General features: G+C 43.4%; 1 long non-coding RNA gene across 1 annotated transcript; it reads left to right on the plus strand.

Annotated features, from left to right (window-relative positions):
- Window positions 1-414: 414 nt before the first annotated feature.
- On the plus strand, window positions 415-10,706 carry LOC147168028 (uncharacterized). Its single transcript, XR_015095995.1, has 2 exons — window positions 415-554; window positions 10,370-10,706. It is a non-coding gene; the product is annotated as an uncharacterized LOC147168028 (long non-coding RNA).
- Window positions 10,707-15,139: the final 4,433 nt, after the last annotated feature.

Below are 15,139 nucleotides of genomic sequence, written 5' to 3' on the forward strand. Positions count from 1 at the left end.
CGTGAAGCACTGAAGCCACTCAAAACAGTTGATGGTTGATTCAGATATTACAGTAAAATTAAGTGACATGAGGCATCTGATATTTGAAGTACAGTGAACGAAAATATACACTTATTTTGGTTCCCAATTTTCGTGGCTGAACTCGAAAATTCATTTTAAAAAAATCTACAAAAAAAAGGCCATTTCTCTCAAATATCATTCACAAATAAGTTTAACTCTTTGGTGGTGATCATTTCCCATTTGTCAAGATAGTCAATCCCGCCTCATGTTACGTTCAGGAGTTGGATCCAAAAACCGCAGACACAAATAATAGTTTTGACATTTATTTGTAAAACAAAGCTTCAACTGAAGGTGATGCAATCATCTAGGCTAACAGTGACATAACAAAGACAACAAAGGCTTTTGCATCAGCCAGGGCCAAAAGCTAAACATGGAATGCCCAGTAAATCATTCACTAAGCGATTTGCGCGAAACGTACTCACGACTAGACGAGGCAGCGAAAACTAGACCAGAAACGGCGAGAAGGTATCGTGGATCAAGAGACGTGGAGCTAGGTAGCTAACAATCATTCATTGGGCTGCGGAGGCAAGCAGATGAATCGTCCGACAAACAGAATTTGTCTACCGCTGTTCCATAGGTTGCGGATGACTCTTATAGGCTGCAGATTACATCAGAAAATGTCCATGGGGATTCCGTGGACTCGGAAAACATGGCGGGTTAACAAGTTTGCAGTCTCAAGGGCGGATGGCAGCTTTGGGCAGGGCGATTAAATGAGCCATTTTAGAGAAACGATCTACTACAGTCAGTATTACTTCTTGGACTTTTCTTTCTATCTCCCACCTTAACGCTCCCACCACCCGGTTACTTGGAACAATGATCTCGTTGCTGGTGTCCTCCACGGCAGGATCGTGGATCGTAGACGCATCGGGTTTGGTGTTGGAGGAGCCATTTCTGTAAATCACAGTAAAGTAGAACCGGGCGAGGATCAGCGTCCAACGAGCCTATCTGGAGTTGAGCCGCTTGGCGGTGCAGATGTAGGCCAGGTTCTTGTGATCTGTGCAGACTGTAAATTGTTATATGTAATAAATCTTTGGGTTTGACAAAGGCGGACTCAGCTTCTGGGCTCCATTTAAACTGCACCTTATTTGACGTAAGCCTCGTCAGAGGTCCCGCTCTCTGGCTGTATATTCGTATGAAGCGCCGATAAAAATTAGCGAAGCCCCAAAACTGCTGTAACTGCTTCCTTGTGGTTGGGGTTGGCCAGTCGATCACTGCTTGTATCTTAGCGGGGTCTGCTCTTAAGTGAACCTTCTCTACAATGAACCCCAGGAATTGCACTGACTCAGAATGGAAGTCGCATTTCTTGGCTTTCACATAGTTAGTTCTCCAGCAAGCGTTGTAACATCATTCTGACATAGTGACGGTGTTCATTGAGATATCAAGATATCATCAAGGTAGACAAAACAAAAAAGATTGAGCATGTCTCTCAACACATCGTTTATTAGCCATTGAAAAACGCCTGGGGCATTAGAAAGTCTGAAGGGCATAACCAGATATTCAAAGTGACCGAAAACAGTTTTTAATGCTGTCTTCCCCTCATCCCCCTCTTTGATCCTCACCAAATATTATGTACCCCAGAGATCTAACTTTGTGAACACTGTTGCGGTCTGTAAGGGAGCAAATTCTGAATCCAATAGCGGTAGTGGGTATTTATTGTTGACCGTAAAGTCGTTAAGGCCCTGGTAATATACACACGGACGTAAGGTTTTGTCCTTCTTAACAATAAAGCATATGGACGATGTGGAGGCAAGGATTGGGCTCGGTCTTTGCTGAATACTTTCTTAAGTCATGATACTCGGAAGGAACGTTATTCAACTCAATGACCTCGAGACTAGGTTTGTCTAATGATTGACGTCCTCAGTGGACTTCAGGCAGTGGGAATGGCAGAAAACACTCCAATTCTCTATGAAAGGGATGTCCCAGTTAATGTCACGATTATGCATCTTTAACCATGGAAGGCCTAAAACGTCAGGCTCAGGGGACTGTGATAGCATGATCAAGAGTCGACGCGTCTCACTATGGTTGCCGTAAAAGTTTTAGATTAAGGGTAGCCTAACACACACTTACACACATTCACACGCACGCACATGCACATACTCACCCACATTCAAAATTTAAAAAAAATAAAAATTAATAATAAATAAAAAAAAAGAGCAATGAAGATGACATGTCAAATCGGTAAAATTACCGAATGAACAATACTGAGCTCTCCAGGAAAAAAAGAAAAAAAGATTAAGTGTAGCCGTAATGCGGGTTACTTCAGCCAGCAGGCGTCTTTCGAGATCTAACACCCTTCTCGGTTTTCGAAGTCGAAGGGTAGGACAGTTAAGGGAGCACAATATATATATATATATATATATATATATATATATATATATAGAGAGAGAGAGAGAGAGAGAGAGAGAGAGAGAGAGAGAGAGAAAATATAATAAACTTAGGTTTGTGATCCACAAGTGTAAGCTCTAAAATGTTTTTGGAATTATGTTTATATCTGCTTCAGGTGAGGAGATATCGATCATTTAGTAGGCATTGACAATATTGTTGAAACTTCATGTTTTTGGGGGTGATTCAAAAGTCACCCATAGGTTTTAGAGGCATGTTTTGCCAGGCGCTTTAGACCTTAATGGCTTAAGTACAAAATGAAATCCACTTTTGTGAATCGTTTTACTTATAGGTGTACCGTGATATTTTTTCCAATGTGAAATATATGCCCTTGACTTAATATTAAGTTATAACAACATACACTAATCAATTCCATCTCAAAGCTTTGGAAATGTTTTATTTTCGACTATTAAACCTTACATTTGGTGCATTTAACTGGATTGCTTCAATATTGATTTCTCGCCCTCTTTCTCTCTTGTACGTACGCCACAAAGCATTTGTTCAATAAATCAACAAAACCATCGCCTTTCATTCATCATCTTTTTACTTATAGTTTACTTTGTGCATCTGACGCCTGCATTCTTAAATCAAAATCACTGCAGAAATAAATAAACAGGCAAACAAACATAAAATTCTCAGTTGTGGAGCTTCTTGACATTCTCCTGCAGGTCTTTCAGTGTTTTGTCTAGAGTTTGTAGTGCTAACCTTTTCTCAGCCACACTTTTGCTATAAGCATTGGGTTTTTGACAGTAATATGAAGTCCTGTTTTGTTTTGTGTTTCCTCTCAGATACACAAACATGAGTGCTGGCACTCGAAATATGACTCACTTGGTACGTCTGTCCCAGCGACCCAGTTACAAAGTCTACAAACACCATGACTCAGCGTTGATACTTCTTTAGACACATTTTTACAAGGGAGGGCTGAAAAGTTCATAGCTTGACCCAGAAGGACTTAGGCCACGCTGATGAAACCTGAAACATGGTTTTTCGAGATTTTGAAAATTGGTTGTTGCAATGGCTGTTGTGAGAGACCGTGGCTTTGAACTGTTTGATCCTCCCCCATATTCTCTGGATTTGGCACCATCTGACTTATTTCTTAAAGCCACAGTCATCCACAGCAGCCATTGCAACCACCGATTTCTGTGCAAGAGCATTGTCCTGGTGGAACAGAACTCCCTTCATACCACTTTTCAGTCTTGAAAAACCACATCAAGAAAATTTGGCAAAATGAGCAGTAAACAAGCTTGTTTCACTTTGATTAGAGAATAAACGATGAGCATTTTCGAAATCCCTACATATCTTATCAATCAATTAATTGTCAAAAAAAATATATATATATCTAAAATTAGAGCCAATTCAAAGAAACATGTCATTTTTGGACACGATAATATATGTAGGGATTTCAAAAACGGTTTACAACACTCGTGGTTGTGTCAGTAAATTTCACCCCTTATTCGTCATTCGCCAGCGGCCGGCCCACTGGTCCATCATCATTAGTCCATCACTATTTCAGGCTGGCCCAGTCTGTCAGTTGTCAGTCTGTAATCATTATTTTTACTGTGTGTCATCACTATATTAGGACTGTCAAAAACGGCTAAGAAGGGTAACAGCAGTGGTGAATGCATCAGTAAATTTCGCCTGTCCGTCATTCGCCAGCAGCTGGCACACCAGTCCTTCATCATCCATCCATCCAGCCATCCATTATCCATAATTATTACAGGCTGGCCCAGTCAATCGGTTCGTCATTGCGGTCTGTGAGACTGAAAGGTATACAACAGCTTCCTTTATCGGCCGGGATAACCTAAAAAAGGAGCAGTCATGAAGATTGGGAACTGAGATTTAAAAGCCAACACAACCACAGGTCACCAGATTGACTAGCAATATTCAAACTTTAATTTTTCTGTCGGAGGACAAGGAGCCCATACTCCGTTAGTGTTGCAATATTTCACGGTATGAGCCTAGCCTTACGAAAGCCAGCAGACTACTCATATTACATAGTGCGGCCAAACGTAAATTTCTGTAGTGTGGACGGGGCTAACGCGGCAATGTGAGCTGTAAAACATTATTTGTCAAATGTCGTCTTTTGTTTATTTAACTTTTTATGAATTCCATATACTTTAACTGAGAATCTACACAGACACTGGTCCCAACTGAATAATCCTAACACGTGGGTTTGTAGAAAATTGGTTATCAGCAGTGGTCAAACAGTAACTTTAAGCAATACAATAAAATAGTGGGTGACAGGATAAGGCACGAGATGTAGTACACACAGCAAGGGCAGAAGAAGACAGACTAAGTGATTGTGTTGCAGTGAGGAGACGCTTCACACTGTAATTATAGAGCAGCATCTGGTAATTAGTAAGGTCTGTAGCAGAGTACGTTGGCCACGTTGACAGTGGATGAGATTTATAGTGACAATCTCTCAGTGCACACCTTTAACTGTCTTGAAACCCTTTCTGTAAGAATACGTTTTGGAGCCATTTACTTTTTATGGCAAGGGGAAAATAATTTTGATTGAGAACATTTTCAGGTTAACTCTTTGACTGCCAAGCATTTTCAGAAAAGAGGATATGTGGATGCCAGCTGATTTAAGCATTTTGACTGATCTTTCAAGGTCCACAGAAATTTTGTGTTTGGACTATAGAAACATAGATACTACCCACTACTTGTTTCTACCTTATTCCGTTTTTCAGTAATCAATAATAGCAAATAGGTTAGTTTCACCCAAATGCTCTGTTTTGGACCAAAATACGGAGAAATCAAGCTTTTTGTGAAACTATATTATTTCATGCACTCTAGTGAATTTGACACCTTTTTTTTTTTCCCATGAATGATGCCACAAACACCTAAACAGTGCTTTACTTCTGTAAAACACTACCACCAACAAGGAAAAAGTGATTTTTGATAGCAAAATACGTTTATTTACATTCAACAGTGTAACAATTTGACAAAACAATTTGGCAAACTATTTACAAATGTGTGCAACTGTGGTACTATTTACAATTGTGTGGATGTTTCAACTACACAGTTTTTCTTTTTGTGAGGTATATTGTGTAAAACTCCCCTGCGTGCAAGGGGATGCAGCAGGATTTGCACAACAGATTAGTTTCACTGCGGTTGCCCCTTCGCGTGCACTTTCTTGCCGGCCTTTTGTTCCGGGGAGTAGCAGGTATATACTGCAGTGTGTGTTTGGCCATGTTGTCATCAAGTCTACTCTCAGGATCATGATACGGTGACCTAGTGTTACGTCTGGCTTCCTCATGTCCTTCGGTTCCTATACCGGGTGATAAGAGATGTTCTGATCCATCTTATCCACTCCATTCATGGTGGCATCGTAGTCCAGAACCAGTGTCTTCTCCGTGATCAGACTGTACCCACTCCTCCGATGAATATGCATTGGACTCGGGGTACTCTTCATCGTCCGATTGAACGTCCGCCTGTGCAGAAGTGCTCGTTTTCCGGCGTTAGCATCGCTAGCCGGTGAGGCTTTACGACGCGATCGAAGCCGCCGCGTCAACGCTCCCAACTTCGGCGTCAACCTCGGAGTCACCATCATCATCATCAATGTGCTCTTTAGCATTGGTCGATGCTTTTCGTCTTTGAAAAAAATGCTCAAGCGTGAGCTGCTTGCAACCGGTCGCCATTTTCGCTTCCTCAGCCATTCTCCCCTCAACACTCTAGCTCTGCCTCACGTCTTCTACTGACTCCTACCCGATCTTGTCCAAAGAGAGTCATCGCTGCCATCTAGTGCCCAAAAATAGTCCTTATACTAACTCGACCTGCTTGATACTTTCAGCACAGCTTGCCAATGCTTTCCTCCACCCGTTTCCCCCAAAAAAACAAAAAAACATAGTGAAAGTCTTTTAACGTCTTTGGCGGCACTCATTTGGATTTTACTAAACGTTATTAAACGTTTTTGCCGGTCAAAGAGTTAATTGTAATGCAAGCTTCCACTAAGGGTGTTTTTGAACTTGTGACACATGGTGAACTCTGTATGTCATACAGCCGTGGTCTCCAACTACCCGGGCCGTGGGTCACTTTGGACCGGGCCGCACAGTTGAAGGAATAAAAAAAACGTACTGTTCTTCCGATTAATTGATTCGCTGAGACTTAAAAATATTTTATTTTGAGAAGTGACTGAATTCTCTCTGTTTACGACGGACTCTTGACTCATGTCAAGATGCTAATTATCCAAGTCGCGTAGCGATGATGCTAATCGACAAGTTAGCAAAATTAGTTTAAAAAAAAAAACTGACATATTTGGAAAGTTTCTTTGCAACATAGAAAAAGCCCAGTGATGACAACACAAGAGCCTATGAACAAGAAAAAAAAGAAAAGTGCATGGACTTACAGCTGCAGGTGATTCCCACACGATGGGCTCTGCAGCGAGCGGCTCTTAACTCATTTGCTCCCAAAAATTTATACATACGTTCTATTTTAAATGTTTTAAGTGTCCCAAAGACATATTTATGCATTTTTATGTTTGTTTGTTTTTAATGCTAGAGCATACAGTAGGCTTTGATGCAGCCTCTCAACTGCAAAAAAAACTGTTGAAGAAATTGTAGTTGTTACACAAACGGCCGACAGGTGGAAGCAGAGCATAGGAAATGAACCAGGACCATGTTGAAAAACCCCTCAAATACTCAGAATTCTTAATAGATTTGTGAATAATGATGAAACTTAGCTATATTCTAATGCTAATTGCTGCAATACAGAAACAGATAGAAATATACTTTTTTCCTGATTAAAGATGAGACTTGAATCTTTCTTTTGGTAGGTTTCATGTTTTTATAGCAGCTACGCGACTTGGATAATTAGCATCTTGACATGAGTCAAGAGTCCGTCGTAAAACAGAGAATTCAGTCACTTCTCAAAATAAAATATTTTTAAGTCTCAGCGAATCAATTAATCGGAAGAACAGTAAGTTTTTTTATTCCTTCAACTGTGCGGCCCGGTCCAAAGTGGTCACTAGCCGTTCTGGTGCATCAAAATTGGCCGGGGCGCAGCTCGGAGAGGGGCTGTTGACTGACGAGCGACCTCCCACGGACGTGTTTGGAGTTGGACACGTGACGTGCGATCAGATCAACCAACCCGCCCGGTCCCCCGCGGCGGGTCGCCTCGGCCGGTGCCTAGCAGCTGGCTTAGAACTGGTGCGGACCAGGGGAATCCGACTGTTTAATTAAAACAAAGCATCGCGATGGCCCGAGGCGGGTGTTGACGAAATGTGATTTCTGCCCAGTGCTCTGAATGTCAAAGTGAAGAAATTCAATGAAGCGCGGGTAAACGGCGGGAGTAACTATGACTCTCTTAAGAACAGAGGCCGAATATATGCGGATAGTGGAATATATGGAAGTCATAATGTCTAATTGAGATTCCCATCTGTCTGGGGCATGTTTGCCTCTGCCCTGAGAGCCAAATAAAAACGTATGACTTGCATTCGTCCAAGGTTTTGGATGTCAAAGTGAAGAAATTCATAAACCTGGTTAAACGGCGACTAGAACAAGGCTCCCTTGGGGTAGCTACCTCCTTGTGGTTCCCACCGGGCAACAAATGGTGTACTACATTATTTGGCCAAAAGCAGCCCCTATGGATGATGAGAGGGACCACCATAAGAGTGGTTCTAGGACGGGAACTGGATCGGTCCCTTCCGAGATTAAATTATCCTATGGGGGAGACATGGATCACCTCACTAGCCGTTCTGGTGCATCAAAATCGGCCGGGGCGCAGCTCGGAGATGGGCTGTTGACTGACGAGCGACCTCCCACGGACGTGTTTGGAGTTGGACACGTGACGTGCGATCAGATCAACCAACCCCGCAGGCCGGAGACTCCCCTGCGGGCCGATGGCGAAGGAGTCTCTCAGGAACCGGCTAGCGTAACAGTCGGTTCCAGCGGCGAACACTCTCTAGACGGAAAGACCATGTTAACAAACACACAGGCCCAGGGAACGCGCCAACCGTGCCGAGAGAGCGGGTGGACCGCGGTTGGTCATGGCTCTGGGCGACCCGCAGTGGAGATTGAATGAGAAGGCAACTGATCGGGTGAGGAAAGATACAAGGTCTCCGTGTGGTGACATGGCAAGCTATGGTCGAGAGGAGCGACAACTGGGTCGGGAAACTGATGCAGAATTGTCGGCTGATGCGGTCCCGCCAAAAACACCCCTGGATCTGGTGGTGACCTGAATCCGTGAGGCGATAGAAAAAGGGGGTGATGGAAAAGTTGGCGAGGAGCTCGAGGCCATAGCTGATATGGTCAGGGATGTTGATCAGAAGCCCGAACTGATTGAGACCTTGGCATTGGACCTGATCAAGTCGCTGGGGGGGTCTGTGGAGCATCCAAAAGGGCGTAGGATACCTGTTCGAATCCTGGCTTAGAAAAAAAGGCTGGGCGAGGCATCTCGCCCAGAAGAAAAGGCAGTATCATGAATATCAGCGTATGTATGCTAAAGATCTGCCTGGGTTTAATGCTTGTATGCTGGACGGGGCAACAAACCCGGAATGTACCTCGCTGATGGAACTGGTGGATGAAAAGTTTCGTGCAAGATGGGAGTCAGCGAGGCCATTCCATGGTCTGGGTTAATTTCGTTCAGGTGAAGGTGTGGATAATGAGATGTTCTGCAGGCCAATCTTGGCGGCCGAAGTCATGGCCAACCTGACCAAAATGAGAGGAGTGATTTGATGGGCCGGATCTTCAGGCCGCTATTGTGCTTGTGATGAGCCACGGTGGATGAGGGGTTCTGTCTTCTTAGGTCACTCTGAGGGCAAAAAGAACATGTCATATGGAGTAAGTCTAGGATGAAGGCCGGAATAGGGGTGTGGAAGATCTGGCTGTACAGGCCACGACGCTCTTGAGCCTTGGTCGGACAAGTAGCATCAAAGGCTTTGTCGTCGGGTAATCTGCACTCTCGGTGCGCATGAAAGGCTGAAGTAGCTCATTACGGGGAATGACCTCCTGAAGTGGCTCGGCTGTTCAGTTGAGTCACGAGACATGTCCAGAACAAAGGGCGAATACGGGCTGATGGGCCACGATGCTCAAAGGCATTGGCGTTGGGTCTTCTGCTCTCCTATATGTAGGGTGTAGTAGGGGTGGGTGACCTCCCGGAGCAGCTCGATTCCCCGCCGGGTCGCTGCGGGGGTGATCCTGGCCTCAGGGTGAACAGGTAGTGGTCAGAGGGTGAAGGCGGTGACCGCTAGGCGATGTCCCTGAAAGGCTCTGACATGCTGGATACGGATGGGATTGGGAGGCTTTCAGCACTGAGAAGCCTCGGCGAGATATCTAATGATTTGTCTTAATTCTGCTCATAGGACGGATGACTTGTTGGAGAAGGTTACTCATGGACTTTAGATTTGTTCTGTGGTGCCTTGTTATGTTGGCACATTTAAGGAGGGTGCTGCTAATATAGTTACATAAAAATGGCTTCACATTTATTGTTATATCTACAAAATACCCTAGTTTTTGTGTTACTCGTATCATTTATAAACCTCACCATATTAAAGTATTGTTGTTACCCTTGTTATGGTGTATTTGCTGCTAGTACAGGTACATACAAATAAATAGTGGATTTTAGGGGTGTGAGTACCTGGCGATTCGATCCGTATCACGATTCATAGGTCACGATTCGATTTGATACGATTAATCCCGATGTGACTCTATAAATTGATTATTGCGATTTTTTTAAACTCAAATTTAGAAAATACTAACCAGTAAATTTGTACATGTATACTGTAAGATTTGTATGAAAATGTATTTATTTATCTGAAGCTTCAGGCTTATAACTGTGAGCTACTGTATTTAACAAACAATCTGTTGCAATCTGTTTCATGTTTGAACAGCATTAAAATAAAAATGTTCCATTTATATAACATTCTTCCATGCTTAACATGTGAACCCTAACCTTAAGTAAGACGTTTTGTTGAATATTTTCATAGCCCTGCGGCAGGCTGATGGAAGTGTGCGCCTACGGCCCCTCCGACCACCACCAAACATTCGCACCTTTCAGACACCAGTGTGAGTAGCACTGGAGGCAATGTGTGTGAAGTGCCTTGCCCAAGGACACAACGGCACATGACTTGGGGAAAGCGGGGATCGAACAGCTGACCTTCTGGTTACTGAACAACTCTACACCCTGAGCCACGGCCGCCACCATTGTACATGCAGCATTTGGAAATTGAGTGTCTCCTGTGTGTACAGCTAACACTAGCTGCAATGTTTTTTCTCCCTACAAGTGGTTCATGCATGGAGAATATATAAAACTGCTTAACAATCCTACTTGACTTGCTTTGATCTTTTTTTAATGGCTCAGGTTGAAATTGAGTGATTGATTGTAGTGTAATGATCGTAGAACAACACATCATATACATTAATTGAAACGTAATGAACCAGAAAATAATTAATGGAGTGTTCCTTCCAAGCCTAATGCAGAAAATCCAATCGAGGCAATATGTTGAATGTAAAGCATATTTGTCAGAATGTGTGAGCCTTTATATGATGACATGATTGACACAACTTCCAAGTACCTTATGATATAACCAAATGACTCTCAATGGTTAATTTGTTTGTTTTGTAAGACAATGTATCTGTGTTTATAGTATGGGAAAATTATGGTATAAATTAAAAGTAAATATTTAAAATATTAAACCAGCAAAATATTATTTCCAGTGAAATTCAAATGATGAGTCTCATTAACTATCGAAAGGTTAGATATGTATATATACTGATTCCCACCAGCAATCCAACTCTCTCATCTGCAGCTACATCTATTTACAGCACACTATAAATACTTATCCATGGAAAGGTCATAAGAAGCTGGAGTCTATCCCTTCTGAAATAGGGCAAGAGGCAGGGTAGACTCCCACATTCATACCCACAGGCAATTTATAGCCTCCAATTAACCTGTGCAAAGGAAAACGCTGGTGAATGGAGCCAGAAGGGTCACCCACACTGACATGAAACAATTGGCTTTGGCTGTCACAAAACCCACTCATTGTCACTAAATAGAACTGTCTGGAGTCTGCCTCTGGGTTTTTTGCAGTGTGAATTCACATTAGAAATATGCTACCCGCCCACAGCACCGATATTATAACAGGGAACAAATGCATGAGGTAGCGACTGGCTTATCCTAGTTACTTAGGGGTGAGATGTGGTACACGATAGACACATACATACAAAAAACCCTATATATTCACATGTAGCTTTGACATTTGGGAATAAAATGAGAAATATTTGAAATTCATCAGCAATCAACAGGGTGGACCTTCACATCCTGAGGCACACGTGGGAGGAATTCTCATAACGGCTTAATGATGTCTATGTTGCCGGTGATGGTCATATTTAGCACTTGTAAAACATGAAATGAACACTTGAAGGTATATCTAACAGAAACAGTTTGAAATATTGCGTGTTGATTTTGGCGTATTCTTTTTGAATCACCCTGTATTACGTCGAGATTGTGAGTGAGTTTCTCTCGCCCCTAAGGGGCTGCGTAAGCTGCTTGTGTGGACGGTTCTTTTGGGACGCCGATGACTAATGTTCCTCCTAATTTTCCATGTGTCTGAGCATTCACACAAACTGCCTGAGCATTTTTGGGACCACGGTGAGCAACATCAAACATGCCGACATTGGCCAAACTAACATCACACCTGTCCAAAACCTGAGATCATAAGTTACATGATGTAGGTATAAAAACTCATGCCACTAATATATCAAAATAGAGAATGTAATTGGATAGAGATTTGTACCACAAATAAAATGAGCCTGAGTTTGTAATAATAGGTTAAGACTTTTATGCCACTTTTATTGCTATTTTATCATCTAAAATATATGAAGAGGAGAGTGATTCATAAATAATGTGAGTATAATTATGGTTACATAACAGGTAAACTATATTAAATGTTGAATAATGCTTCATTAGTGTTAGATAACAATCCTCAGTTTAAGGACTTTATGGTTTTTAAAGAACTTTATTTGCTTACACGTCATTTACAAACAGGATAAACAATTCCAATCACAAAACGAGCAAAGATAGTTTACACAAGAAAAGGTTCACAGTTATTTAAAAACAAAAACATATCTGATAGTCTAATAAAGTTTTACAATTGTAAAATGTGCCATGAGTACATGTTCTTTTTGTCCTTATTTTTTTATTTTCTCAAATGACAGAGGATCTGCCTAACCACAGTGTGCCATCCACGACTATATTCTTCATCTCAATATGTCACTTTACAAAAGTTCACATCATGGTAACTGGCAAACGTAACTATATATTTAGTTGGAAAGGTAAATGTCAATTTTTTTTTTTTTTTTTTTTTTTTTTTTGCCAGACCATTGTTATGTCACAATCAGGGTTTCAGTTTTTTGCATAAAATGCCATTTCCACCATTATGCCTCTTATTTGCTTAAAGGGTCTGTATCGTGAAAAAATAACTTTTGGGAGTTTTTAGCTATGTTAAAATGCTAATCCTCACCAAAAACACCCCTGAAGTGGTGTTTTCCTCTGTTCGTGAGAATCATAGGTAATTCCTGCTCTCCAAGCGACCCAAGAAAACAAGCTGGTCCTAACTTGCTGACGCAGATTCACCCCCGCACCACCTGTGTGGACTAAACACACGGCCACTCTCTGAGACCTCCATGCTCGCAGGATAGCGATAAAAGTAGCCTTTATCAGTAAACATTATGTCCAAGTGAATTCATATCTTACTTTGATGAAAAAGACTAAATGAAGTAAGCTGGACAGGTTGGATATTACAGATCCCTATATTAACTCATTCACTCCCAGCCATTTTCACTGAAGCAACCCCCTTCCCTCCCAGCTGATTTACTGGATTTTGACTAGGGGTGAGACGGATATTTGTACAACACGAGTATCGGGTACGGATAATTGATTTTTCCCGGATACAAATATAACACAGATAGACTTCCTTAATATCCGTGCTGAAAGAAAGCCGGCCCCTCCTTCTTCTGCGCGGCACGCGGCACATTGGCAGAGAGAGAGTGAGAGAGAGGATCTGTCCGCACTGCGTCGCCTTCTGGCACGCAGACAGTATTTAATTATCTGTTAATTGGGCCTTAATTTTCTACAGCACACTCATATTTAGTTTTATATGTTTGTCAAAGTTACGTGGGGAACATGTTTTGGAACGCTGTGCAGCCGCAGCGCTCTTGACAAGGCAGAGCTTGATTCATGTTGCGTCAGTCTCTCACACTGGCTGTCAAGTTTGTTTTTTATTTAGCTGTAAACTGCAGCCCAAAATAAATAAATATTGCAAATTAAGCTTTACACACACAGGTTAACACTTTTAAATAAATTAAATAAAACCATAGACAATAGAAAAATAAATCTGTGTTGCTATGACAACTCTTGTTCATTCACATAATAGTTCATTATTTACTACTGCATGTGTTGTATTCAGCAGTATTTTCCCGAATTTATAAACAACTTGTTCTGTCAATAGTTTCACTATTGAGATTTTTTTTTTTTAACAGTTTTTTTAATTCTCACACTATTCTGTAACCCCTCCGTGAGTCATCACCTTATCGTGGTGGAGGGGTTTGCGTGTCCCAATGAACCTGGGAGCTATGTTGTCCGGGGCTTCATGCCCCTGGTAGGGCCACCCATGGCAAACAGGTCCTAGGTGAAAGAGCATGGCTCAAATGACCCCAATGATGAACACAAACTTTGGATTTTCGTTTCCCTTGCCCGGACGCGGGTCAACGGGGCCTACCTCTGGAGCTAGGCCTGGAGGTGGGGCTCGAAGGCAAGCGTCTGGTGGCCGGGCCTACACCCATGGGGCCCGGCCGGGCACAGCCCGAAAAGGCAACGTGGGTCCCCCTTCCCATGGGCTCACCACCGGTGGAAGGGGCCAAAGGGGTCAGGTGCGCAGTGAGTTGGGTGGCAGCCAAAGGCGGGGGCCTTGGCGGTCCGACCCTCGGCTACTGAAGCTAGTTCTGGGGACATGGAATGTCACCTCTCTGACAGGGAAGGAGCCCGAGCTGATGTGCAAGGCTGAGAAGTTCCGACTAGATATAGTCGGACTCACCTCCACACGCGGCTTGGGTTCTGGTACCAATCCGCTCGAGAGGGGCTGGACCCTCTTCCACTCTGGAGTTGCCCACGGTGAGAGGCGCATAGCAGGTGTGGGCATACTCATTGCCCCTCGGCTAGGCGCCTGTGCTTTGGGGTTTACCCCGGTGAACGAGAGGGTAGCCTCCCTCCGCCTACGGGTGGGGGGACGGGTCCTGACTGTTGTTTGTGCCTATGCACCGAACAGCAGCTCAGAGTACCCACCCTTTCTGGAGTCCTTGGAGGGTGTGCTGGAAAGCGCTCCCCCCGGGGACTCCCTCGTTCTGCTGGGGGACTTCAACGCTCACGTGGGTAATGACAGTGAGACCTGGAGGGGCGTGATTGGGAGGAACGGCCCCCCCGATCAAAACCCGAGCGGTGTTTTGTTGTTGGACTTCTGTGCTCGTCACGGACTGACCATAACGAACACCATGTTCAAGCACAAGGGTGTCCATATGTGCACTTGGCACCAGGACACCCGAGGCCGCAGTTCGATGATCGACTTTGTAGTCGTATCATCGGATTTGCGGCCGTATGTGTTGGACACTCGGGTTAAGAGAGGGGCGGAGCTGTCAACTGATCACCACCTGGTGGTGTGTTGGCTCCGATGGCGGGGTAAGATGCTGGTACGACCAGGCAG

Source organism: Leptonotus elevatus, chromosome 9 (assembly GCF_054856555.1).
Source record: "Leptonotus elevatus isolate MCC_2025b chromosome 9, RoL_Lele_1.0, whole genome shotgun sequence".
In the NCBI taxonomy this organism is placed as follows: Eukaryota; Metazoa; Chordata; class Actinopteri; order Syngnathiformes; family Syngnathidae; genus Leptonotus; species Leptonotus elevatus.